The following is a 10,950-nucleotide window of genomic DNA, read 5'->3' on the forward strand; positions in this document are numbered from 1 at the left end:
ATCATTTCTAGACAGGAACCCAGACTGGGATAGAGCAGGAGGTTGGAGATGGTCCGGAGCTGAGTGAGTCAGAAAAGGACAGGCTCTAGGGCAGTGCTTCTCAACCTTCTTAAATGTTACAGCCCTTCAATGCACTTCCTTATTGTTGCAGTGACCTCCAAACACACAATGTTTTCCATTGCTACGTCATAACTGTACTTGTGTCACTGTTATGAATCTTGTTTCTTTTTTTTGTTTTGTTTTTCAAGACAGGGTTTCTCTGTTATAGCTCTGGCTGTCCTGGAGCTCACTCTGTAACTGTTATGAATCTTAATGTAAATATCTGTAGGGTTTTGTTTTGTTTTTTCAGAATTGTCTGAGGCAGCTCCTGTGAAAGGGTCATTTGATTCTCAAGAGCCACAGATTGAGAACCATAATTCTAGGACGTGAAAGCCATGCTAGTCGATTAGCTCCATGACCTGCCGGATGCTGAGAAGCTTCAAACCAGGAAACCTACACATTCTTCTGAGAGAAAGTTCTATTTCAAGAGTAGCTTCTAGGCTAGTACCCTAGGAAAAGAAAAACCCTGTCTGTATGGTGAGACCGGCTCCTTCATCCTATGTGACTCTGAGGCACCTTGGCTCCTGCGGCAGGTGATGCAGCCTCAAGAGCACCTGAGAGCTAAATGAAGCCTGAGCTGCAAAACACTTATCACCTATCCTCACCAATCCCCGCAGCTGCACAGTCCACACTCTGTGCGCAGGCGAATCCTTTGAGAGGCCGCATAAGCGTCTGGGCTCAGGTGAGGCTAGCAGTCAGGACTCACAGCAGATCTTTGGACTTGAGAGCCCACACTGCTCCCCCTCCCCACGACTGTGCCTCCTGAGTGACTGAGGGAAGCTAACTCCTTATTTTGCCTTAGAGGAGTGAGGGAACTGCAGGAAAGTTGGCCCTCTAAGGTCTGCCCCGCCTACGAATGGGCTCTGTCAGGGGCAAATGCTTTTTAAATGAAAACTTACTCTCCAAGCTGTTTGATGACTTTGAGAACCTGTCCCGCTTCCCAGTTCCTGGGCGGTGACATTAGGAAGTCTATTTGGCCTGCTCGGAGGATGTCCTAACTGCGTTCTCATCTGGGAGGCAGAGAGTGCCTGTGAGAGCCACCTGTCAGGCGGGAGGAGCTTTTAAAGGTAGCGAGGAAACTATTCCGCGATGTGGTGGGGGGAGGTCATTTTAGATTATGAGCGTTGAAAAATATTTCTAGCAGGTTTAATATTTGAGATGACCTTTGTCAGAACGAAGGATTTTGATGGTCAGAGCTGTGAGAAAGCTATGGAGCCCAGAGGGGTCTGGTAAACAATTTGGTGCTGTGAATGAAGAATCTCCCTCTCCTCCCTCTTCCTCTGTCTGTCTGTCTGTCTGTCTGTCTGTCTGTCTGTCTGTCTCTGTCTCTGTCTCTGTCTCTGTCTCTGTCTCTCTGTCTGTCTCTCTGTCTCTCTGTTTCTCTCTTTCCCTTCCTTTCATCCTCCCTGTCCTACATACAGTCTTCCATTGATTGCATTCTTATGGATAAACCTAATTCAGACCCCAGCTGTTTCCAAGAGCTTTGAGAGAACAAATCAGCCACATTCCATAGTACAATTTTGCTTTTACATTCTGTAGACTTAAGCAATTACTTAATTTGGGGGTGGGAGGGGCAACGAGTAGAACTAAGAGTATCTACGTTTATTTCTTTCTCCTGGTGAACTTTACAGCAAGGACATCAAGAGACTAGAAGTACAGGTTGGGATGTAGCTCAGTGGACACAGTACCTCCCAGCACGCACAGTGTCCTGAGCTCAACCTCAGTACATGTGAGTGATCCTAGCTCTTATGATGTGGAAGCAGGAAGACCGGAATTTAAAGGTCGTCTTCAGTGACACAGCCAGTTGCATCCAGAGAATCTATTTCAGAAAAGAAAAGATTCAACATCAGTTTCGGCAGAGCCTGTACACAAGAATCCAGAAAAGAGATTTTCCCCCTGAAATTGATACTAATAAGCACGGGCACAGATGTTCCTGTGCCCTGAGACTTAGTCATGGAAGAATGAGATGGCATTTTGGAAGGAAGCAGGGATCTTGCTGTGCACTAGGGTGACAGCGGCTGGATCCTGTGCTGAGATGCTCACAGCAGTGTTTGGTGAGGGAAAAAGGGACAGCTGGAGAGTAAGAAATGGTCATTGTCATCATTGTCATCGCCAAGGTCAGGACTCTTAAAAGTAAAAGTTCAACCTCATTCTGTCTCCCAGACAACCCTCACCACACACACACACACACACACACACACACACACACACACCTGGGGGGTGGGGGCAGATACAAACATACACCCATACATACTCTGTCTGTCTGTCTCTCTCCCTCTCCCCCCTCTCTTTTTCTGTGTATGTGTGTATGTATCTCTCACACTCCCACTCACACAGACACATTCACAGTTTTTAATTTCTGCATGACCTAAGACAGACCTCCCAGAAGGGCTGGAGCTCCATTTTCCTGTCTATTATATGACAGAGCTGAGCCAGTACATCTCTATACTTGCTTTGGCTCTGGCCTTCTATTCATCTATAATTGCTTTACTCAAATTGTCTCTGTGATTTGCAAGAGAATTCAATGATATGCTAGTGGACTAGTATGGTTCTTTCAGAAGATTAAATTGAAATAGCCGTGCTTGGGCATTCATATCTGCCTTTGCAAGTTCTGATTAGTATGGGTAAGTTCTCCCTCCCCAAAGACTTACAGACAAGTTTATCCCATCTGCCTGGGCCTGCTCACCCTCACTACAGCACACCATGGTGCTCATCCTCACTATAGCACAACATGGTGCCACAGGCCTTTGTGTGGTCATGACATTCCCTGGGGTTGGGGGGGGATCCATTCCATTTGTGGAAGGGGACAGTTTGCATGCATTCCGACCCTTGGGAATAGGTTCTATTCCTGCTGTAAACAAACAAAAGGCTTTTAAATCCTATCAACACTACATGATAAAAATCACACAACGCACAAAAGTATAAAAACAAAAGTAAAAAATGGATAAAAAATTTTCACTCACAGATGACCATGTTTAAGATGTCAGTGATAATTTCTAACATATTTCCTATATTAGATACTCATATACATTTAATTTTGTGAGGTAATGTTACAAGATTTACTCCTGGTGGTGTTACAACATATAAGATGATTCTTTTATAATTTATAAAGTATCTATTTTAAATTTTTATTTAATTTTTGAGTATTTAATGTGAAATAATTTTTTAAAATTTTGTATTGATTCTTGTGAATTTCACATCATGTATCCCACCCAACCGCACTCATCTCCCCACCCCTTCACATCCTCCCTGTCCTCTTGCAACCTCTGTCCCCCCAAAAAGAAAAAGGGACTCTCACTGTGGAAGAGTTCTTTTACATACTGTAGTGTGTCACACAGTATGGCCTCCAGCGTGCCCTTGTGTCTACTCATCTTGAGTTGCAAATGCTCATTGCAATGAGTCATTAATCTCTTCCTCTTACATTTAGGAATTGTTGTCATAAAAAGGTACATTGAAAGATTAACTTTCTATTTTTAAAGTTGTATTTGGGGGTGAGGAGATATCTCTTAGGCACTGTCAAGGGCCGAGTTCAATCCCCAGAATCCACTTTTAAGAAGCCATTCATGATGGTATGCTCTTGTGATCCCAGCACTGGGAAATGGGAACAGAGAGATACCTGGGGCTTGCTGGCCAGCTAGACCAGCTTGGATAGAGTGTTCCAGACTCTATGACCTGACCTGCCACCCTCTGAAAAAGTTAAGTGGACAATACCCAAGGAGCACATACCCAATGCTCTCGTCTGGTCTCTATGTGCAGAGTTGCATATGTGTTATTTCACCACACATATGCACAAAATATGAAATTGTTTGAAGGGGCGATTTTTAGTATATATGAATAAGGAGAAGGTGACATTACATTTATTAATATGAAATAAATCAAACAAGCTAATAGGTGCATCATCACCTTACCTATTTACCATTTTTGTTTTGAAAACAATTGAAACTTATTTTGAATAATGTCCATGTGTGTTTTTGTGCAGGGGTGTCTGTGTATAGGTACACACAGACACATGTGTATGTCCATATATACTTTTGTAAAGGCCAAAGGTCGACAGTGGAAGTAGTTCTCTATTGCTCTTCATCTCAATTTTGTCATCCAGTGTCCCCCACTCAACCTAGAACTTGGTGTTTTGGTGAGGCTGTTTGGCCAGGGAGCCTCTGGCAACTGCCTGTCTCTGCTTTCCTAGTGCTGCAGTTCTAGGCATGCAGCTGCTACACTTAGCTCTCATATGCTGCTGGGGTCCCAAACTCAGGTCAAAATGTACATGATGCTGGCGTTAGCTTTACCCACCACCCTGTGTGGTCTCTATACTAAAAGCCAACTCACTCAACCCACCATTGGGCACTCTGACCATCACCCAAGCCTTCTCCCCGTGGCCAGCCTCCAGAGATCAGCACTCTGTTCTCTGCTCTATGTTTTGTTTGACATTCTCTATATAAGTAAGTACATATGTGTGCACGCCTGGCTTATTTCTATTATGGATAATATTCTCTGCCCTTGTTTACATTGTCACAAGTGACAGAATCTCATCCAATGTATCTAACTACCATATTGTTTCTATCTACTTATCTGCAGTGGGCACTGAGTTTGGTTACTTAATTCAGCAGTTATGAATTATGCTGAGATGAACAGAAGAGTCAAGACATCTCTTCAGTAACCAGATGTCAAACCTTTTAGGGAACTGCTAAGCTGTGGGATTGCTGGATCCTAGGGCAGATTTATTCTCAGTTTCTTCAGGAGTTTCCATGATGGCTGAAATAGTTAGCAATCAGCTAGTAGTAGGTGCTATTCTAGATCTTCACCCTCTGGTAGGTGTGAGACAGTAACTCCTTGTAGTTTTAATCTCTATTTCCAGAGCTTGTCTTGTTGGGGACTTTTTTAAATCTCTTGATCATTTGTATATCTTCTTTTAAGAATGTTCTACTGAGAGTCCTGCCCATTTTTTACATTGAGTTACTTTTTTTTAACAGTTTAAATCTTAAATGCCCCCCCCCCAAGGTATGGAGTAAAGGCTTGCTCTCCAGGTTAGCACCATTTAGAGGAAGTGAAACCTGTATGAGGCACCCATTAGGTACCTGTCTTAGTCAGAGTTTGTTATTCCTGCACAAAACATTATGACCAAGAAGCAAGTTGGGGAGGAAAGGGTTTATTCAGCTTACACTTCCACATTGCTGTTCATCACCAAAGGAAGTCAGGACAGGAATTCACACTCTCATAGAAGCAGGGGGGGATGGTATAGGGGGTTTCCAGGGTGGGGAACCAGGAAAGGGGATAACATTTGAAATGTAAATAAAATATCCAATAAAAACAAGAACAAATTTTGCTGTATACTTATTATATGATAAGTGACAAATAAAGAGAGTTCCAGCACGCACCATGTCAGGAGCCATGTCTAGCTCGGGACATCATTCCTGACGTGACACTGAGTTGCCTGCAGACTCTGCAGCCTCCCCGTGGTCCCCTCCCACATACCTTTTGTTTTACCCATCTTGACCTCCTGCATCTAATCTTCCCAGACTCTTCTGTGGTCTGTGGTATGGCCCATCATGACTTGAGGAAGCTGCATGAGATAGGAGAAAGAGAGGAGGCTCACGGCTGCTGCCTCCTACATGGGTGAACTTAAGGAAGGGTCTGAAGCTGCCTGTGCAAACAGGCTATTACGGAGAGCTATGCCAGGGAGTCTTAGGAAAGTGATTAGGATCATACCTGCACATAGCAATGTCCTTATGAATGTCCATTAAATTCATAGATAAATTAGCACAGAATGGCTGGCTGACCTTTAGAAGCCTTTCAGACCAGGGTAGGTGAGAGTCCAAGGCTGTATGTAGCCTCTCTGCTAGAAACTGACTATGCCAGTGAGCAGCCCCTGGAACTGAATGCCTACCCGTCAGCTCCATCCTTCCCTACCGAGTCTCACCTGCCTGCAACCTGACAAAGACACCCTACCTAGAAGACAGTGTCTTCCACATCTGTACAAACCAAACAACTACCTTACAAACAATTATTTGGCAATTGGTAGGCTAAAAAAATTCATCTTCCCAGGGGCAGTATTTATAAAAACAAAACTGAGAAAGGAATAATAATAGTAATGATAATAATAATAATACTGGGAATAAACATCTCTGAATTATACTTTAAGTCATGTACTGCTGGGTAATTTATCCTGCCTAAAATGACCAATGAATCATTGCAGCCTTTTACACACTCTCTTCAGACACTGTGAAGGCCATGTGACTGAACTGTCTGTTGTTGGTCTATAACCTTGGGCTAACATCTGCGTAAGAGATGCAGGTGATCGTTTCACGCTTGACCTAGTCACATTATCTCAGCAGACATATCCAATAATTTCTATTCTGTTAGTTGCAAACCTTTCTCTTTCCCCTTGAAGCTACAGAACATGGAGTACCCATGTGGTTAATTTCTTATGGGATGTTAATGAGGAGAATGTTCTTCAGAGCAGGGAATAAAGGAATAATCATCTTATATAAGCACCAGAGGCCCAAGAAATCTCCAGAATTATTATGCCCTAGAGATAGGGCCCAGCCACTGTGGGAGAAAAAATCAATATGTCTCATATGTGTTTTTTCATCATATTTTGTGCACCATTGACTCAAAGTCCCTAAAAATGGGCAACCATTAGCAAGACTGGGAAAGAATTACTGCATTTACCAATGGATAATGTACTGAGCAGGCTGCACATCTAAGCAGCTAACTCTAGATCTCTTTGTAACTACACAGAAGGTAGGCATTCGGCAATTTGTATACCGAGGGGCATGCTGCTGAGAGGAGCCTCTGGAAACAGAAAAGAACCAATGAGTCTACCGTCAGGAGCGTGGGTGGCTGCATTAGCAGAGCTATCGGAGTCAGAACTTGGACTCTGGCAACCTCTGTTGGACACTCATCCAGTGTCCAACATCGTTTACTTATTAGCAAGCATGGCTTGGAGTGTTAGGGCACTTAAAGGGAGTGATCATGATACAGTTGGGATCCCAGGAACACGAGTGTTAAAAAGGTTGACAGCAATGACAGTTCTACTTTGTATGACATCATCTTGGCAAAGGGCTCTAAGGAGCATGCTGGTGTAATGCAGAGAGGACACACTTGCCCTGAACATATGAAGAGGCGAGTGACTATTTAGCAGCACTCCACTGAAGAACTTCACACACAGCACCTCAGCTTCTACTTTTGATTCAAAAAAAATGTGAGTCTTTAGCTCAATATAACAATGAATCTGCTGTACTGAAGAAACAAACATAGCTGTAGCCCTCTTGCAAGGCTATGGAATGGTGCTATTTACCATAAAGAGACTCATTTCCTAACACAAGTGCATCTCGTGGGCACAATAACAAGATGCTTCTTCAATCGTAGTGAATAGACATAGAGCGAGGGTTCACACAGCGGGACTGCCCACACAACAGGCTTCTCATCTGAATGATGAATGATGCTGATTACAGACAGCAGAAATGTCAAGAGAATTTCCTTGGCCATTTCGTATGTCAAGAGTCCAGATACAATGTGTATTGGTTCAAAGAGAGCGCTTTGGGTTACTTTGCATGTGTTGAACTTTAACTCTACATGCCTTTACCTCTACAACTTTGGCATAACATGTAAAGTTTAGATACAGACATACTTGAAACCACAATAGGGGTTTACATGTGTTAAAAACTCATCTTACGCTGGGCAGTGGTGGCACACGCCTTTAATCCCAGCACTTGGGAGGCAGAGGCAGGCAAATTTCTGAATTCGGGGCCAGTGAGTTCCTGGACAGCCAGGGCTAACCAGAGAAACCCTGTCTCAAAAAGAAAAAATAAAAAAACTCATCTTACAATAGTTGTTTACAAAGACTCTGATGTAGGCAGAGGCATTTAAAGAACCTTGACTTAAAACACAATTTTCAAAACAACTAGAGGCCTGACAAAAATCAGAAGAAAAGATAAGCAACCCCAGCCCCGGGTTCCACCAGGTGCGTTGATACAGCTTACTCTAACTAGACCCAGCATCCCAAGAAGTATCTAATCCAGAGAGACGTCAGGTCTTAGAAAACTTGGTCTCAGAAAACCTGAGTGGAGGCTGAGGCTGAGCTCCAGGACAAATTGCCTTTAACCCCTCCCTGTAGAGCCCGATGGCTGAGGAGAGGGAAGGCAGAGCTTTTGCCGCTGTTGATTTGTATCTTAGATGCCTTCTGCAGTTGGCGGCTTTTAATTTAAGGCACACCTTGGAGATCCAACCCTGAGCTCCTTGCTGAGTTTTGTGGTACAAGCAGCGTGGAGCCTGAGCTTTTCCAGACCTGCGCCTGCTCATTCTTAGAAGCCATGTCAGGCATCAGCTTTCATAAAGTTCCAGTGTAAACGCCCTGTAGGTCTCCAAATGCTCCTACAATGAGAATTTGTAAACTCTCGTTTCCGCGACTGCTCCTTTTAATCTACGAGGCAGACAACAGATAGCCAGGCTTTACCTCCTCGAGGGTTCACTGGTAGCTAAGATGAAGGACGCGAGTTCAGATGCACTGCATTCCCTCTTCCCAGTTCTCACTGGGCAGATCCCAGAGAGTGATGTTCACACCAGTCACTACACGTCTGTCCCTGGGATACAGAGCCAGTCAGTGGGTGTGTCGCGTGCACACAGCTCCTATTGGAAATGGAGATTGATTTGCCTTCCCGTGGCTCCACGGGGATCTTACTTACTAAATAATAAAAGAGGACAAGCCATTTACATTTTCAGTTATAGGCAATACTGGAGATTTTTCAGACTGCATCTTCTTGCAGAAGTGGTAGGAGCCATAGTTCACTAAATTAAGGTGCTATTTGGTTGCTGTTTATTCTCTTCAGTCACCTTGGTAGACAGTAGTAAACAAGAAATCTCATTAAAATCCTCTCCTTTCCCCACAGTCCTAGCCTGGCAGCAAAGGAGAAGTTCATTTCCCTTGTTTTGCAGGAAGGGAGATAACCGGGAGATTAAACTGCCAATCAGTTTGACCAAAGACACCATCAGACCAACTACATCGTTAGTTATTAGATATTCTGTTTTTATATTTACACAGCCCCTGTATCTTATGGAACTCGAACTAACTTATCTGTTTCATGTGAGACTTCCTTGCCAGTCTTCCGTCTCTCTCAGCCTCCCCCTGTGCCAGTGAGCAGCGTTGGTGGCCTCGGGTAGCATGGCCCAAGTAAGAGGCTTACATCAGGAGGGCCCTCACTGCTTACTTATCAAGGAGTCTCAGGATCCGTTATCATCTCCGCTGCCTTACAGGCTTGGCTTGGTCTGTCATCTCCTTGGTTGTCATGCTAAGTTCCCAAAGCTCCAGATCCCAGCTTCCCATCTTTAGGTGACTTCCACTGCCAGCAAGCAGGAATACAAGGGCTGGTGCTGGGGGCGGGGGAGGCGGGGGCTAGGCGAAACACAGCCCAGCCAAACCACGGAGTACTTTGTGACTGACACACAAGCCCTATTATTGAGTACTTTGTGACACACAAGCCCAATTATTGAGTACTCTGTGACAATCGCTATTGCTTCCCATTGTCCCGTTTAATCTTCACAACAGTGCTGTGAAATTAGAAAATCCATTTTATAGAAATAAAAAGATGTAGCAAAATTAGAAGTATCTTTAAACAGGTTTTGGACGGCCCTTTATCTTGTTAGTCTATATGTACTATTTGCATATTTATCTAAGCTATGGACACACGTGACTCATCTACAAGAAAAGACCTATTGCCTTGGCTCCAGAAGCCTTGTCAGGTTTACCACTAGAGGGCAGCCCCTGACAGAGGGCAGCTGGCTCCTCTCCCTGCGTGGCTGCACCCAGGGGCTGACTGGCCCTGCCCCTGTGTTCCAATACTGCCCACGTGCTCTAGCCCCATAGGGAATAACCCTGTGTGGTCCTGATTTCTCCTCCTCCCAACCAGGGATGTTCCTTGGCCATCTGACGCCACTCTCTTGGAGTCTGCTTCCTAGTTGAATCAGACTGTGATCATTTTGGCTCACTATGTAGTCCTTGGCAGACCTCAAACTCACCAGGCTGGCCTGGAACTCACAGAGATACTCCTTGCTCTGCCTCAAAGTGCTGGAATCAAAGTCGTGTACCATCACATCTGTCGATATTTCTATTTTATATTATTGCAGGCACATAAAAGTATTACTTTTATTCTAGATTTTTAGTGTTACATGAACAGCTCCCCTTATGCTAAATAGCTTTTTAAAAAATCAGCTTTTTAAATTTTTTAACTAGGCTGGTAGAATAAAGCTTTGCATGTGTTCAAATCACATTATTATAAAATAAATAAATAAATCTGAAAGTAAATTAATGTAACCACTTTATACAGTGTTTTCAAAAATGTAATAGAAAGTTATCCATAATCCTCTATAGAACAGTTGATTTGGTGTGTGTGTGGGTGTGAGGGGGGATGTGGATTGTCTTCAGGTCTTTTTTTGTTCCTACCGAATGTTTTTTATGATTGTAATCACAATGTTCGAGGAGTATTCTTTTCCACATTCCTTAACAATTACTTACTTATTTTTATATACTCACTTGGGCCAGAGAGGATTAAAGGTATCCTGACAAATAGTATAAACTCAATAAAACATAAGCTAGCCAACAGACAGGGCCTACTGTTCTTCCTTGATTTATGTAGACATGTGTCAAGCATTTGAATACATTGGAAGTGAGACCCCAGAGCTGTCTAAGATTGGGAGCCTTTCCATCGCAGCTCCTTTGTGTCAGTCTGGAAACAAACATAACACTTCCTGGGCTTGCCAAAGATGGGCACATAGAAAACCTACAAAATACAGAAAAGGAAAAAATGACCCGCTTAAATGCAGTCCTGTATGACTTCTCTGCAGTAGTGTTCTGGA

General features: G+C 43.7%; 1 long non-coding RNA gene across 5 annotated transcripts; it reads right to left on the reverse strand.

Annotated features, from left to right (window-relative positions):
- Window positions 1-1,607: 1,607 nt before the first annotated feature.
- Window positions 1,608-9,566, reverse strand: LOC116072982. 5 transcript variants are annotated; one of them, XR_004111615.1, is made up of 5 exons: window positions 9,306-9,566; window positions 8,813-8,931; window positions 8,555-8,727; window positions 5,572-5,659; window positions 1,608-1,918 (listed from the first exon to the last, which is right to left on the reverse strand). It is a non-coding gene; the product is annotated as an uncharacterized LOC116072982 (long non-coding RNA). The 5 variants fall into 5 exon arrangements; XR_004111617.1 differs by having other exon boundaries at window positions 8,555-8,681; window positions 8,784-8,931; XR_004111616.1 differs by having other exon boundaries at window positions 9,169-9,566.
- Between the last annotated feature and the right edge of the window lie 1,384 nt (window positions 9,567-10,950).

This window comes from Mastomys coucha, unplaced genomic scaffold, assembly GCF_008632895.1.
Source record: "Mastomys coucha isolate ucsf_1 unplaced genomic scaffold, UCSF_Mcou_1 pScaffold23, whole genome shotgun sequence".
Lineage (NCBI taxonomy): Eukaryota > Metazoa > Chordata > Mammalia > Rodentia > Muridae > Mastomys > Mastomys coucha.